Here is a 17,277-nt window from a genome sequence, read left to right as displayed (position 1 = left end):
GAATCTCTCATGGCAAGCATTATTCATCCGTCATCCTCCCCAGTAGGCGCAGGGTTCTTCTTGGTGAAGGAGGACGGTTCACTGCGTCCATGCATTGACTACCGGGCCTAAATTACGTAACTGTCAAGAACAAATACCCACTACCTCTCATCAATTCGGCTTTTAAACTACTTCACAGGACCACCATATTCTCCAAATTAGATCTACGAAGCGCTTACTATTGAGTCAGAATAAGGGAGGGAGACGAGTGGAAAACAGCATTTAAAACCCCTCTTGGCCACTTCGAATACCTGGTAAAGCCATTCCGCCTCACCAACGCTCCCGCTGTTTTCCAAGCTCTGATCAATGATGTCCTATGAGACTTCATAAATTGATTTGTGCTCATCTATCTGGATGATGTCCTGATCTTCTTCACTAGTCTCCAGGGACACGTCAGGTCCTCCAAAGGCTTTGGGAAAACAAGCTCTTCGACAAGGCTGAGAAATGCCAATTTTATGTTCCCTCCATCAGCTTCTTAGGTTACATCGAGAGCACACCACTGAGGGCGGATCCCAAGAAGATCTGGGTGGTGGCGGCGGAGTGGCCTCAACCCCGGACACGCAAACAACTCCAAAGTTTTCTGGGGTTTGCACATTTCTATTACTGTTTCATTAGAAATTATAGTCGGGTGGCTGCAGCGCTTACTCAACTCACTTCACCTATGACCCCTTTTCTTTGGAACCCTGAAGCTGGCTCAGCATTCTCAGGGCTAAAGAAACGCTTCACATCCTCACCCATCCCGGTCCAACCAGACTCCTCCAGTCAATTCATTGTGGAGGTTGACGCCTCCAACTCCAGGGTGGGAGCAGTCCTCTCACAATGCTCAGGTCGCGATCAGAAACTGCACCCGTACTTTTTTTTCTCGCCAGTTGTTCTCCACCAAACGTAATTACGACGTAGGAAACCAGGAGTTACTGGCGGTCAAGCTTGCTTTAGAAGAGTGGAGGCACTGGCTAGAGGAAGCGGAGCATCCGTTTATCATTTGGACAGACCACAAGAACATGGAATAAATCTGAATTGCCAAATGCCTGAATTCCCACCAAGCCTGGTGGGCATTATTCTTTGGCGGGTTCAGGTTTACGTTAATCTATCGTCCTGGGTCCAAGAACGAGAAGCCCAATGCTCTCTCCCGGCAATACACTATCGAGGAAGACCATCCTAACTCTGAGACCATCCTTCCCCAGTCCTGTGTGGTGATGGCCCTCACCTGGGAGATCAAGGCCATAATCAAGGAAGCCCAACAGACCCAACTTGACCCAGGTAACAGACCACCCAACCGCCTCTTTATACCAGAGTCCGTGCGGTCTCAGGTTCTTCAGTAGGGACATTCTTCTCATTTCGCCTGCCATCCAGGGATTAATGGGACGCTTTTCCTTTTGAAGAAGCACTTCTGGTGGCCCTCCATGGATGCTGAAACCCGTTCCTTTGTTTCTGCCTGTTCTGTCTGTGCCCGTGGAAAAGCTTCCCACCGACCACCTGCTGGACTGCTTCGTCCCTGTAGTATGAGAGCGCATGGCTATATGTGACAATAACAACACTGATCCCTCTGGATGGAAAACAGCATTGCTTATCGGATCGGAAGTGACACCACTGTCAATAAAGGTTTGGCTCCACCCCACCCATCAGGTCTGGGCATAGGGATTGGCCTTGGAGAGCACCTTTGTTCCTGAACCTGCCTGACCATTAGCCTTGATAAACACCTTTGTCCTTGACCTCCAAGCTATTGGCCTGTCTAAATTACCTGGCCGGGCTCCACCCAGCCTTCTAACACTATAAAAGGTGTTGCACACTCCTGGCCCTTCCTCTTTTGACTTTCCTAGGAATAGTGAGACAACGCTGCAGAGACCACTGGTAAGAGTGTGCACCACCATGTGGTTTGGGAGCATCTTAGTCAGATTCCAAGAAATGTTAGGGCCAATCCTTGTCTAGGTCAAGGAATTCAGGCATTTAAGTGTTTATTCCTTGATAAGCTGTACCTTTTTTTATTGTGTGTTTGCGTATGTGTGTGTATCTCACCCTCATTGCAATTCCCCCTCATGTTCGCAGTCTCCTGCGTGCGCGAGTGTGCATCTGTTCCCATTCATTCTGTCCCCGCGTTTGCCTTTGTGATTAAACTATTTTTAAAATCCATTGTGTCTAGAGTCCTTCATCTTTAAGACCAAAAGAACCTTTGCATACAACAGTCCCTTACCCATACCTAGCCACCCGTGGTTCTATATTGCCTTGGATTTTGTCACAGGACTGCCCCCTTCTCACGGGGACACAGCTGTCCTCACCATAGTGGACCAATTCTCCAAAGAAGTGCATTTTGTGGCCTTCCCAAACTCCCTACAGCTTGGGAGACAGCCAACCTGGTCGTCCAACACGTCTCTGCCTCTACAGAATCCCTGCAAACATTGTTTCTGACCTGGGTCTCCAGTTTGTCTCTGCAATATGGAGGTCCTTTTGTCAGGCCCTTGGACTGTCTGTAAGCCCTTCATCTGGTTTCCATCCATAGACGAATGGCCAAACAGAATGGGCAAATCAAGATTTGGAAGCAGCACTACGCTGACGGCAAACAACCTGTCTACATGGACCACCCACCTCGCTTGGGTTGAGTACACCCACAGCTCTCTGGTCTGCACTGCCACCGGAAGATCCCCCTTCAAATGCTCACAGTTACCAACCCCATTCTCCATCCATGAAGAGGACATCGTTGTGCCATCAGTTCAGGACCATCTCCGCCGTAAGGTCTGGGAGGACACACGTGCAGCCCTGCTCCATAGCTCCACCTGCAACTGGAGAATTGCTGATCATCGTTGGGTTCTTGCACTGGAGTACCTGCCTGGGCAGGAGGTTTGGCTCTCGGCTAAGGACATCCCCTCAAAAAAGAGCCCAAGAAACTCACCCCTCACTTCTTGGGATCTTTCGAGATTGAGCAGATTGTCAATCCCACAGTGGGCTGGCTCAAATTGCCTAAAGCTTTGAGGATACACCCCACTTTCCACGTCCCAGGTGAAGCTGGTGGCTAGCAGTCCGTTGTGCCCTCCGGCTGAACCCCCTCTGCCCCACCCCCAGATCGTTGATGACCACCCAGCGTACACTGGTGTTTACTGGATATACACCGCCAGGGCAAGGATCTGCAATACTTGGTCAATTGGGAGGGATACAGTCCAGAGGAACGTTCCTGGGTTCCTCGCTCCTTCATTTTAGACCCTTCCCGCATTCATGAATTCCATCAGAACCATCCAGACAAGCCTGGTGGGTTGCCTGGAGGCTCCTGTTGAGGGGGGGGTGGAGGGATTACTGTCATGGTTCCCAGTGCTGGTTCTTGATTCTGTTCCTTATCCCATTGATGAGGCCTTGTCATGCAACACATGGTTTCCATGCACTACTATTTGCCTAATGACACACACCTGAATTCCATCAGGAGACTAATACAAGAATCTGGTTGCCAGATTATTGGTCTATCTCTGCGTATACTTCGTCTCCTGGCTGCTTCGAGCCGCTAACTCTAGAGCAGTCCCGGTTTCGCGGTTTCTATTGGAAAAGTTGCTGTGTTGGGACTCTGTCTCAGAGTCCTGAGGCAAGATTCCTTCTGTTCAGTTTTGCATTTGGTACCGAGAAAGCATCCCGACTCCAATCTCGTTCCAGTGTTCTGCATTTGGGTTCTCCGCAATCTCGTTCTTCGTTTGACATTGTGACAAAAACAGCATTTAATGTTTCCTTCCTCATAACTGTCACCGACAACTTCCCCCCCCCAACCCCAAAAAGTTGTCTGAACCCATGTAGGTGGAGACAATCAGTTAAGACTCAGAGCAACACAACTCAGCTCTTTATTAAGTTCATTAAAAATAAATGGAAGAAAATATAAATTAGTATTACAATATTATATAGTTATTGAAGGTATACCAAATGCTCCACACTATTTTTACTTTAGTACAAGCTCTGTATACTGGTTAAAATGCATAAAAGCAGTTGGTCTTTTCCTCCCTACAAGGGTTCAAACCCATTTGTAGTTGCTTGGCAAACTACCTTTTCAACTCTGAATGTTGGAAATTAATTGTAGAAGACTTCAAATACCACACACCAAAGTTGACCAACTGTATCCTTGGAGATTGTGAAAAGCTTGGGAAGAAATTGCAGGAACCCTGAGAGATTTTTGCATCATCTTTTGCCATGAGTGAAGTACCAGAAGACTGGAAGGTGGCAAATGTGCCTTTATTTAGCAAGGACAAGCCAGGGAACTACAGGCCAGTGAGCCTAACATCAGTGGTAGAAAATTTACAAGGGAGAATTCTGAGGGACAAGACCTACTAGCATATGGAAAGGCAAAGACTGAATAGGAATTATTAGCATTTATGTAGAGAAATCATCTGATTAATCTGATTGAAGACGTGACCGAGGATTAACAAGGGCAGGGCAGAAGTTGTGAACATGGACTTTAAGCAAAGCTTTTGATAAGGTCTAGTCCATTGATGGTAAGCTAGAGCACATGGAATGAAGGGTGAGCTACTTAATTGGATACAGAATTGGCTTGGTGGAAGGAATCAGAAGGTGATAATGGAAGTCTGTGGCCAGTGATGTGCCACAAGTATCAGAGCTGATTCCATTGTTGTTTATCATCTATAGTAATGATTTGGATGAGAATGTAGTTGGCATAAGTTTGTGGATGACACCAGTAGTGGTATAGTGGACAGTGAAAAGGGTTATCTAAGATAACAGGATCTAAAAATGGGCCAAAAATGATGGCAGATGGAATTTAACTCTGACAAGTGTGAGGTGTTGCACTTTGATATTTTAAACTGGGGAGAACTTGTACAGGGCCTTGGAGTGTTTTAGAACAGGCACCTACAGCTATCAGAGTATAAAAAAGTACCAGAAAAAGGTAACATTTTGCAGGTAGCATACAGAACACTTGCATATTTATGTTTGACCTTTTTAAAGCTGAAATCTGCAGCCAGGACTGCAGTAGTTTTTCAAACAAGAAGGGCTTTTAAAGCTTTTTAAATGCACTGATCTGCCCAACAGACTCAGTGAAGCCAATGCCATGGAACATAAGTACAGCACCTACATCAAGAAAGCTCCAGTGCTAGAAAATCGGAAGCGCGTGGGCTATTTAAAAGTCGGAGGTTTACCTTCTGTTTTCTTTCCAGCGGCGAGAGAGCGGGGAGTGCCAGAAATTAACGAGGAGTGAGTTTTTTTCTTTGCAGCGTTCGGGATAGAGGCGAGTGACTGCGCAGGCGCATGACGTCACTCGGAAGTGCGCAGGCGATTTAAAAGGAAGACTGCCATATCCAGCAGGCAGCGTCGGAGCAGGCAGCTGAGTGAGAGGGAGCAGAGTGGTTTGGGCTTTGGCTCAACTGACTTCAGCGAGACCAGGTAAGAGGCAAGATTTATAGGGAGAGATTAAGTTATTAGTTTATTTATTTATCTCAGTGGTAGTTAGCAGTATGCATCTGGGGTTGGTCTTATGTTTGGAGTGTCAGATGTGGGGATCCTGGGAGACTACCAGACTCCCCGATAACTACATCTGCACAAAGTGCACCGAGATGCAGCTCCTCAAGGAACAGGTTGAAAGTCTGGAGCAGCAGCTCGATGACCTTCGGCTGATTAGGGAGAGCGAGCAGGAAACAGGAGCTATGAAGAGTTTGTAGAGAGTACCTCTGTGGCAGTCCCCCTTGAAAATCGGTATCTCATTTTAGATTCCGTTGGAGAGGATGACCTGACAGAGGAAGACGTCGGCAACCATTACCTTGGCACCGTGCCCGGTACTGTGGTCCAGCGGGGAAAGAGAAATGCAGTGGTTATTGGGGATTCTATAGTAAGGGGTACAGATAACAAATTCTGCAAAACCAACAATGAATCTCGGATGGCGTGTTGCCTCCCTGGAGCCAGGGTATGGAATGTCACAGACTGGGTCCAGAATATTCTGAGAGGTGACACCCGCAACAGGGAACCGGGACCCACCCTGAAGGCCGCAAATGGTAGCACAATACAAACCTACAGCATCCGCACAGTGCAGTTCGGCGCCAGCTGGTTCACGTTGGACTTCACACTGGCCGCTGTGGCCCAACCACTCCTGGGGGTGGACTTCTTGCAAGCTCACAGCCTACTGGTCAACTTGCACAGGAAAAGGCTGGTCCATGCCAAGACTTTCTAGACGTTCTCCTTGGGCGAAGCCAAGTTGCTGGCCCAACGCCTGGAATCCATCACGCTGACAACGAATTCACCAGAATCCTGGCAGACTTCCCATTGATTCTGGCACTGCAGGTCACGGCAGCCATCCCCAGACACTGAATACAGCATTACATTCCAACCAAGGGAACACCACTCCACGCCCGCGCATGATGGCTTCCCCTGGACAAGCTCCGCCTGGCGAAGGAGCTCAAGAGGATGGAGGAATTGGGGATCGTACGGAGGTCAGACAGCCCATGGGCCTCCCCCCTGCCCATAGTGCCCAAAGCAGCCGGGGGCTGGAGACCATACAGCGACTACTGTCAACTGAATGAGGTTACAACCCTGGACCGCTACCCTGCGCTGCACATACACTACTTTGCAGTAAATCTGCACGGGACAAGTGTCTTTTCAAAATCAGACCTAGTCTGGAAATACCATCAGATCCCAGTACACCCTGAAGACATCCCCAAGATAGCACTCATTACGCAGTTCGGCCTGTTCGAGTTCCTCTGAATGCCGCACAGACGTTCCAGCGGCTAATGGATGAGGTGGAACGTGACCTGGACTTTGCATTCATTTATATGGACAACATCCTCATAGCCAGCAGAAATCATCAGGAGCATCTGTCCCACCTCCGCCAGCTCTGCTCCCGCCTGAGTGATTTTGGCCTCACAATCAACCTGGCCAAATGCCAGTTCGGACTCGACACCATTGACTTCCTAGGCCACAGGATTACCAAAAATGGGGCAATACCCCTGCCCGCCAAGGTAGACGCGATCTGCCACTGCCCAGCCGAACACAGTCAAAGACTTGCAGGAGTTTGTGGGTATGGTCAACTTCTACCATTTCCTCCCCTCAGCAGCCCGTGTCATGTGCCCTTTGTTCACCCAGATGTCGGGTAAAGGCAAGGACGTTACTTGGGACGAACAGGCCGCGGCTGCTTTCATTCAAGCCAGGGAAGCCTTGGCAGACACCGCGATGCTGGTGCACCCCAGAACGGATGTTCCAACCGCCTGTAAACGCATCCAACACCGGCAGTCAGTGGGGTGCTAGAGCAACTCATCGAGGAGCATTGGCCACCCCCGGCGTTCTTCAGCAGGCACCTGCAGCAACCCGAACTCAAGTACAGCGTCCTCGACTGGGAGCTGTTTGCGCTATATCTGGCAATCTGACATTTCAGGTACTTCTTAGAGGGCAGGCCTTTCACCGTGTTCACGGACCACAAACAATTGACCTTCACATTCACGAAGGTGTCTGATCCCTGGTCGGCCCGTCAGCAGAGACATCTATCCTACATTTCTGAGTACACGACAGACATCCAGCGTGTCTCGCGAAAGGACATTTGTGGCGGATGCACTCCCCAGGCCAGCTATCCAGGCCCTGTCCCAGGGGGTGGACTATGTAGCACTGGCAGAGGCACAGCAAGCAAATGATGAGTTGCCCAGCTACAGGACCGCAGTCTCAGGTTTGCAGCTGCAAGACTTCCTGGTAGGCCCAGGTGGGAAGACCCTCCTGTGCGACGTGGTTACCAGCCAACCTCGCCCCATCGTCCTGGCAGTGGCGAGTTTTCAACTCCATACACGGCTTGGTGCACCTATCTATCAGGACAACCATCCAGATGGTCTCCAGCAGGTTCGTGTGGCACAGACTTCGCAAACAGGTCAGCAAATGGGCCAAAACGTGCACGCAGTGTCAAGCTGCCAAGGTGCAGCGGCACACCAAAGCCCCGCCGCAGTTCGAACCCACCCGCCAGAGGTTCGACCACATTCATGTGGATATCCTGGGGCCCCTGCCAGTGTCGAGAGAAGCATGGTACCTCCTAACTATGGTAGACTGGTTCACAAGATGGCCAGAGACAGCCCCGCTCACTGACGACACCGCTGATTCCTGTGCCCGAGCGCTGATTGCAACCTGGATAGCACGCTTTGGGGTAGCGGCCCACATTACCTCTGACAGAGGCGCCCAGTTCACCTCCAGCCTGTGGTCGGCTGTGGCCAGCCTCTTGGGAGCACGGTTACACCACACAACTACCTACCACCCACAGTCGAATAGACTAGTAGAACATTTCCACTGTCACTTGAAGTCGGCTCTCATGGCCCGCCTGAAAGGGCCTGACTGGGTGGACGAGCTTCCCTGGGTCCTGCTTGGAATCCACACAGCAAAGAGGATCTGCACACCTCATCAGTTGAGCTGGTGTACGGCGCACCCCTGGTCATCCCAGGAGAGTTCATACCAGCCCCAAGGGGGCAAGAGGAAGAACCTGCTGCAGTCCTAGACAGACTACGCGAGAGGCTCAGCAACCTGGCCCCTGTACCAACTTCACGGCACGGACAGATCCCAACCTGCATACCCAAAAACCTACAAAACTAAGTTTGTATTTGTGCAGAGGGGCGCACACCGGATACCGTTACAGTGGCCATACAAGAGGCCGTTCAGGGTGCTCAGGAACAACGGGTCCACATTCTTTCTAGACATTTGGGGGGGGGGGGGGGAAAGAGGTGGTTTTCACAGCGGACCGGCTCAAACCAGCTCACGTGGACTTGGCACAGCCGGTTGAGGTTCAGGCCCCATGGCGCAGGCAGACCGCCCAAACAGCGACTGATCCAGTCTGTGGACTTCGGGGAGGGGGGGTTATGAGGCCACTCACCTTCCACGCAGGTGAACCAGCTCCAAAAACGGCGCACACGTTGGCAGAGAGGCCAGCCACAAAATAGCGCTGGGCCTTCTCCAGCAGCGACGGGAGAAAGCCCGCACATGGGAAGAGGTTCTGGTGGCACACCTCTGATGTCATCGCTGCCCAGAGAGAGCAGGAACTTAACTTTTTAAAAGCCAGCACGGCGAGGTTTACAATAAACCAAGCTTGAGTGCAACCTACTGACTGCGTGTCGTTATTTCTATCTCAGTGTGTAGCCCATCGCTACACCCTAAAGGTTAACCACCAGGTCAGACTGGCGGTAAGGAAAGCCATTGCTATGTTGGCATTCATTTTGAGAGGTAAGCGTATAAAAGTAGGGAAGTGTTGATGAGGCTCCTTAGGGCACTGGGGAGGCCCCATTTGGAATACTGTCTACAGTTTTGGGCCCCATATCTTAGGAAGGATGTACTGATATTGAAGAGGATTCAGAAAAGATTTACAAGCATGATTCCTGGAATGAAAGGGCTTACATACGATGAGAGTTTGTCAGCTCTTGGACTGTACTCACTGGAGTACAGAAGAATGAGGGGACCTCAGTAACATTTAGAATGTTGAAAGGACTGGACAGAGTAGATGTGGCTAAGCTGTTTCCCTTGGTGGGTGAGTCCAGGACCAGAGGGCACAATCTTAGAATGAGGGTACCAGTTTAAAACAGATGAGAAGTTTCTTTAGCCAAAGGGTAGTGAAATTATGGAATTCTTTGCCATGTACAGCTGTGGAAGCCTGATCATTGGAGACATTTAAGGGGGAGATAGGTATCTAATTAGTCAAGGTATCAAGGGATATGGGGATAAGGCCAGAAATTGGAGCTGGATAGAAATAGTATTAGTTTAGCTCATGGACCAGACTCGATGGGCCAAATGGCCTACTTCTGCTCCCTTGTCTTGTGATCTGCTAAGGGACAAAATTCGTCCCCTAGAAGATCAGAGTGATCGTCTATGTGTGGAGCCTCAGGAGATGGGGGAGATTTTAAAGTTATTTGCATTAGTATTTACGCAGGAAACGGGCATAGTGGATATGGAATGAAGGGAAACAAGCGGTAGTGTCATGGAACATATAGATTGAAAAAGAGATGCTTGCTGTCTTACAGTGAATAAAGGTAGATAAATCCCCCAGGCCTGATATTTCCTCAGATATTGAGAGAGACTAGTGTAGAAATTGCAGGAACCCTGGCAGATATATTTAAAATGTCCTTAGCCACGGGTGCAGTGCTGGAGGACTGGAGGATAACTCATGTTGTTGTTGTATAAAAAAGACTCTAAAAATAAACCAGGTAATTACAGGCTGGTGAGTCTGCCATCAGTAGTAGGTAAATTATTGGAAGGTGATCTGAGAGATCGGATTTACAAGTATTTGGACAACCAAGGGCTGAATAAGGATAGTCAGCATGGTTTTGTGCATGGCAGATCATGTTTAATGAATCTTGTAGAGTTTTTCCAGGTTACCAAGAAAGTAGATGAAAGAAAGGCTGTGGATGTTGTATACATGGACTTTAGTAAGGCTTTTGATGAAGTCCCACATGGGAGATCAGTTCAGAAGGTTCAGACACCAGGTATCCATGGAAATGTTGTAAACTAGATTTGAAATTGGCTGTGTGGGAGAAGACAGTGGTAGTGGATGACTGTTTCTCAGACTGGAGGCCTCTGACTAGTGGTGTGCCTCAGAGATCTGTGTGGGGCCATTGTTGTTGTCTATATCGATGCTCTAAATGATAATGTGGTAAACTGGATCAGCAAGTTTGCTGATCACACTAAGATTGGAGGCGTAGTGGACAGCGAGGAAGACTTTCAAAGCTTGCAGAGGGATCTGAAACAACTAGAAAAATGGGCCAGAAAATGGCAGATGGAATTTAATGCAGACAAGTGTGAGGTGTTGCATTTTGGAAGGACAAATCAAGGTAGGACATACACAGTAAATGGTAGGGCACTGAGGAGTACAGAAGAACAAAGGGATCTGGGAGTTCAGATACATACTGTAATTACCTGAAAGTGGCATCACAGGTAGACAGGGTTGTAAAGAAGGCTTTTGGCATGCTGGCATTCATAAATCAAAGTATTGAGTATAGGAGTTGGGATGTTATGGTGCAATTGTATAAGACATTGGTGAGGCCCAATTTGGAGTATTGTGTGCAGTTCTGGTCACCTAACTCTAGGAAGGCTATCAGTAAGATTGAAAGAGTGCAGAGAAGATTTACTAGAATGTTGCCAGGTCTTCAGGAGTTGAGTTACAGGAAAAGATTGAACAGGTTAGGACTTTATTCCTTGGAGTGTAGAAGAATGAGGGGAGATTTGATAGAGGTTTGCAAAATTATGAGGCGTATAGACAGAGTAAGTGCAAGTAGGCTCTTTCCACCTAGATTAGGAGAGATAAGTATGAGAGGACGTGGCTTTAGGGTGAAAGGGGTAAGGTTTAGGGGGAACTTCTTCACTCAAGAGTGGTGGGAATGTGGAACGGGCTGTCATCTGATGTACTAAATGCAGGCTCACTCTTAAGTTTTAAGAATAGATACATGGACAGGAGAAGTCTGGAGAGTTATGGACTGGGTGCAGGTAAATGGGACTAGTGGAATAATGTTTCAGCAGACTAAAGGGCAGAATGGCCTGTTTTCTGTGCTGTAGTGTTCTATGGTTTTATGGTAGAAGATTTGATTGTGAAGTGTATGGATGATATGAAAATTGATACCAATAATTTTAACTAAGACAACTATAGATCAGATGGAAAGTTGGGGAGAACCATTGGCAGATGAAGTTTAATCCCAAGTGCAAGGTGATGCATTTGGCGGAGTCAAATAGAAATAAGATTTACAGTGAATGGTAGGGTATGAAGGAATAATGATGAACAGAGACTCCCAAGGATGCAAGTCCATAGTTCCCTGAAAGTAGCAACACTGGTCAATATGCAGTAAAGGTTTATGGCATGCCTGTCTTCCTAAATTGGGACGTTATGTTGTAACTTCACAAAACATTGGTTAGGGCATCCTTGGAATATTATGTATCTGATCACTATACTATAGGAAGGACATGACTGAGCTGGAGTGCAGAGGATATTCATCAAGATGTTGCATGTATTGGAGGACTTTAGTTATGGAGAGAAATTGGACAGACTGGATTTGTTTTCCCCGAAATGAAGTAGGCCAAGGGGTAACCTGATAGGATTATGAGAAGCATTGACAGGGTAAATAGTCACAATCTAACAAGCAGTAGTCTGTTAAAGGTGAGGTTAAGGTTTTAAAGGAAAACTGAGAAGCAATTGTTACTTATATATAAAAAGCAGATGATATCTGTAATGCACTGCTGGAGATGCTGGAATTAGATACAATTAGTAAGTTTGAGACAGTTCGAGACTTCAGTAAGAAAACTTTGAAGGATACAGGTCTTAATTCAGGCAAATGGGATGTGTACTCTTGTTGCATTAATTTAGTGTCATCTTATGAATTTTGAACCTTAACTTCTATCTCTCATAAACCCTTTATCCTTTCACATCATGTAGTGTTTTTTCAACACTGAGTGAATGCCCAATTGTATTGTTGGGCAGTCCATGAACCTCGTGATATATATTTATATTACTACTTTAAGCAACTGCCACACAAGTGCTTGCATTGTATACACCTGAGACTCAGTTGAAGACAACTGCCACTGTCTTTACCTGAAGCTCTATATCTACTTAAGGAATGAGCTCCAGACAGCTGTTTAGAACACAAACACATAAGCCTCCAATAAACACATCTGGTGCTCCTTCTTGCCATTAATCAGCACCTGCTGCACCTTATTTCAGTACAATGAACCCAGAGGGGCAGGATTGGTTGCTACAATAAATTAAGCTCCTAAAATTTACAATTAAGTTTCCTTTTAATTTGTTTTAAAAATCCCACAACAGCTTTGAGAACAGCCAGGGAACTGTAATGAGCAGCTCATTGATGTCCTACGTTTGTTCCTTAAGGACCTCTCTCTATTTTATGAGCCAATGGAAGAGACTTAGCTAGCTGAAATGTTTTTGACTGCTCACACCACTGTACTCAAAACCTTAAGTAAATATTACAAAACACATCAGCAGACAGCATAAAGAAAACTCTTTCATAATTACAAAAGCATTAAAAAACATGTCTGGAGGAGAAGGAATTATGGAAAAGCAGGTTTTCAAAGTCTTTAAGAAATGTCAAACTCCCTTTTAATTTTCCATTCACAGCCTGCACTATTTAGTTTAACAGTTGTCAGTAGGGATCCAAGACCCCTTGGCAGAACTTAAAACATCCTTCAATATGGGTTCTTCCCTAGGTTACAAAACACCTGACTTATGTACATCCCACATATATGCCAGTGTTTGCAGGACTGGCAGGATGGATGTGCAGGTTGCTGTGGGGCTGCAGGCATCTTCTGCCGTGTGGGAACTCTACACAGATGAGTTAAGCTACACCTTACCCTTGGTCATCTGATTTTTTTAAAGATACATTGCCAGGTGGCTATATTTTCCACTGGCAAACTATCTACTTAGGAACAGTTCTCAGGAATAGAACCCTATCATAACCTGGGACAGACCTGTAAGTACATTATTATGCTTTGTGTGGGGTGCACTGAGGAACTGGGAAGTATCATATGCCCAGCTCAATTAATACTTTAGTCAAGTTCCACCCCCAGCCTGAATGCATCCATATCACAGCACTTTAAGGCAACTCATATGAAATCATTTAAGCTTCATTGATGCAAGCAGAATCAACTTCACTGAAGACATTTCAGTGGGGGATCTGCTCAAACACAGTATTTTAACTGGGAGTAACAGGCCACTCCAGAAAATCCCAAACATTCATGACAAAAAGCACTCCTTGTCCACAAGAGTCATGCAACACTGCCTTTCACACTTTTCACACCTCACCTTTTTAAATTAACTTCAAAAAGAAAACTAGTCGTGACTTAAATGGCAGTATTAATCCAGCACTTTGATTCAATGAGTATGGAAGCACATGCTGGAATGACGTTTGAATTGCAGGGGAGGAGGAGTTATGGAAAAAAAATATTCAAAATTCACAAGTCATCAAAATACTGTTGAAACTTCTTTCTCAAGACATGCTATTTTCAAGCAGTTATAGAAGAACTGACAATGGTTTGTTTATGTGTTTTTGGTTCAGAGTTCCACCAGGAGGAGGAGTTATGGAAAAACTGGCATTCCAAGTTAGACATTAAAATACTTCTGAACAGTGAAGATTCCAGGATCCAGAACAGAATTTCAGAGGAGGAGGAGTTATGGAAAGAGAGATCTTCAAAGTAAGTAGGAACATGACGACAAGCATCCAGTTTCTTCTGCTCATTTAACACGACAAAATGATGATCTAGATTTCACGATTAACTGCTTGGTTGCCAAGGAGCATTGGCATTACCCATTTAAATAATCCAACAATGGTACATATGCTTAGTCAAAATCATATGTTTCAGTGCACCTCTCAGACACTGCTCCATCTTGTCCAAATTCCTCAAAGTTTAATTTAGGGAGCAATTGGCTCTTTGATGCTGCACTGGATTAAAAAGCTGCAAAATCTTGACCCCGTCACTTTCAATAGGGTTGTTACTCCTATGAATAAAAACACAAAAGTGACCATTTTGGTTAATGCTTACTTATTTGTTTTCATCATCTCAATATGATTGCTTTAAAACCATTTATTTAAAGACAGCTAACCAAGAGTAGGACAAGACCTTCACAGCTGAAGAATTCAACAACGCTTTGAGAACACAGCATCTTCGTGCACCAATGAAAATCCCTATTCTCAGGCCAACTGCTAATCCAAGACCCACGTTTGGATCTTTTAACTACAGTATGAGGAGCAAAATCAAATGCCCATTCTTTCAAATCACTTGTCATCTACTTAATCTTTAAATTCAGGAACATTTTAAATGAAAGAGTAATGTCTTTAAACAAGAGATTGTAACCATCTATATAAACTAAAATTTCTTAGACTGAGTTTAACTTGAAAATTAAAATATGAATATTTACTTAAAAATCAAAATATATACATTAATGAAGGGAAGTGAGTGAACTGCATTGACACCCACCATGAGACTGGCCTAAATACCATCACGAACCTTAAGCTGAAATCAGCGGTGATCTTTGGCAATGATACATCTCTGCCTGATGAGCTCAGTGATCAAAATCATGCCAATAAGAGACTACTTTTTGTATGCAGCATACTTGCATCTTGACCTTTTAAAGTTGAAGTCTGCAGCCAGAACTACAGCAGTAAGAAACAGGCTTTTAAGCCATTTAAATGCACTGGCAATCTTATCATCAACCAACAGACCCAACCTTTCGGAACACAAGTACAGCAGCTGGAAGCATTGGGGAGGCCTCCTTTGTGCTAGAAAACATGATCACCTGTGAGGCCTTCAGGTAAGACCAGAACATAGAAAATTGGCTTTTCTGGACCATGTACAATCGCTGGAGAACAAGATAAAACATTTAAGAAAAAGTCTGCTATCTCAGGATATGAGGGACTGCTGTGTACTGTTTCAACATGGCTCACCCCCAACTCTCCAGAAAGAGCACCAGCCCTGTTTTTTCATACACTGCGTGGACCAGACAAGAGCGTCAGGAAAAAGAGGTGGCATTGTCTGCTTCACAATCTCATTATGGTGTTCAGACATGGTAGTTCTGTCCCATTCCTGCTCCCCAACCTAAAATATCCAGTGATTATATGCTGACTATTCTACCTAATAGGTACTCCGCCCTCATCCTGACTGCAGTTTATATCCTGCCTCAGGCAGATGTCAAGCTAGCACTCAAGGATGGGGGATTATGGTCCAAATTTTGTTTTTTTTGGTTTTCTTTATATTTGTATGACCCATCAGTAAACTTTTAGTACATTTGGCTATTTCTGTATTTTTCAATCTGTAAACTTGAAGTGTTGTGGCAGTGTAACTCAATACTTTTCCACCGCGCTTTATTACTACTGAGTCTCATCACACACTAGCTCAGACCAGTTTGTTGTATAAAGAGACACCCTGAAGACAAATTCTTTGTTACTTGCTGATACAGCCTGACCTGTGCTCTGATGAACATCTAATAAATGGCTATAACCATTAGTACCTCATTCTCCACTTAAGAACCTTCAAGATAACATCTCCAGATCTAACAAGGAATCAGGCACCATGATCATCAACAAAAACTGCATACCCCAACATCTTCCTTATCATCATTGGGGACTTGAAATCAGGCTAGCTTGGGACAGCCTAGGTACCATGTTCCAGTAAGGAGAAAGAACTAAGATGGTATGGTAAGAGAACCTTGGATGATAAAGGTTTCAAATTTAGAAAGTATATGCAAGGTTTAGGATGCTGAAATTGGACATGGCCTTTGAGGAATATAAAGAAAGCCAGAAAGAACAAGGATTTAAGAGGGCCAAAAGGGGACATGCAATGTCCTTGGTAAATAAGATTAAAATTAAAATGCCTTGAGATTATCTTCATGTAGATTAAAATCAAGATAACGGCAAAAAATTAGGACTGCTCAAGGATCAGAGAGAATTTATGCTCCCAGTCAGAATGTCAGTGAAGTACTGAACATGGAGAAGAGTGAAATTATTGTGGGGTATTCTAGTATGTTAGGGTATTTTTAGATAAAGGAGATTGAGTTGGGTCTACTGAAAAGCATTAAAGTGGATAAATCCCTAGGGCTTGATGGGATCTATCCCAGGTTATTGAGGAGATCGCAGGGACTTTGACAAAGATCTTTGTATCCTCTCTTGCCACAGGTGAGGTCCAAGAGGACTGGAGAGTAGCCAGTGTTGTTCCTTTGTTTTAAAAGGGGAACAGGAATAATCCAGTAAATTATCAGCCAATGAGCTTCATATCACTATCACCAACACCAAGGGCAAACAACTAGTCCTCAGAACACCTGATTACATATTTTGCTTGATCCCCTAAATGATGAATAGTGAAACCATGGGATGCATTTCTCAGCTTTATCCCAATTAGGCTGGGGCATGGCCGTACTCCCAGCCTTACCCAAGAGCACAATTGAATAATGCTACAAAGTTTAAGACAAACCTAGAATTATTGTAGTAATATTAATAGCTCCCCCCTCCAATCAAAAGATCAGCAGCATCTTCCTTGCAAACACCATCCCATCAAATCCCCAGTTACAGACAGAGGGATAAATCTGAGGCCTCCCACCACTTAGTCACCTGTGATTTTAAATTCTCTGCAGAACCTGAATCACTAAAAAGTGCAGGCAACTTGCCAATGGACAGGCCATGAAATCCAGCCCTCCAGCAGCACAGCAAGGGAACCAATTCACAAGGGAATATACCGTTGGAACTTGAGTCATGTCTGAAGGGCTCAACTGACTAAGCCAACTTCCACTGGAAATGACAGCAAATACCAGAAATTATTTTAAATGCT

Source organism: Pristis pectinata, chromosome 6 (assembly GCF_009764475.1).
Source record: "Pristis pectinata isolate sPriPec2 chromosome 6, sPriPec2.1.pri, whole genome shotgun sequence".
In the NCBI taxonomy this organism is placed as follows: domain Eukaryota; kingdom Metazoa; phylum Chordata; class Chondrichthyes; order Rhinopristiformes; family Pristidae; genus Pristis; species Pristis pectinata.
Note: the sequence above shows the minus strand (reverse complement) of the source record.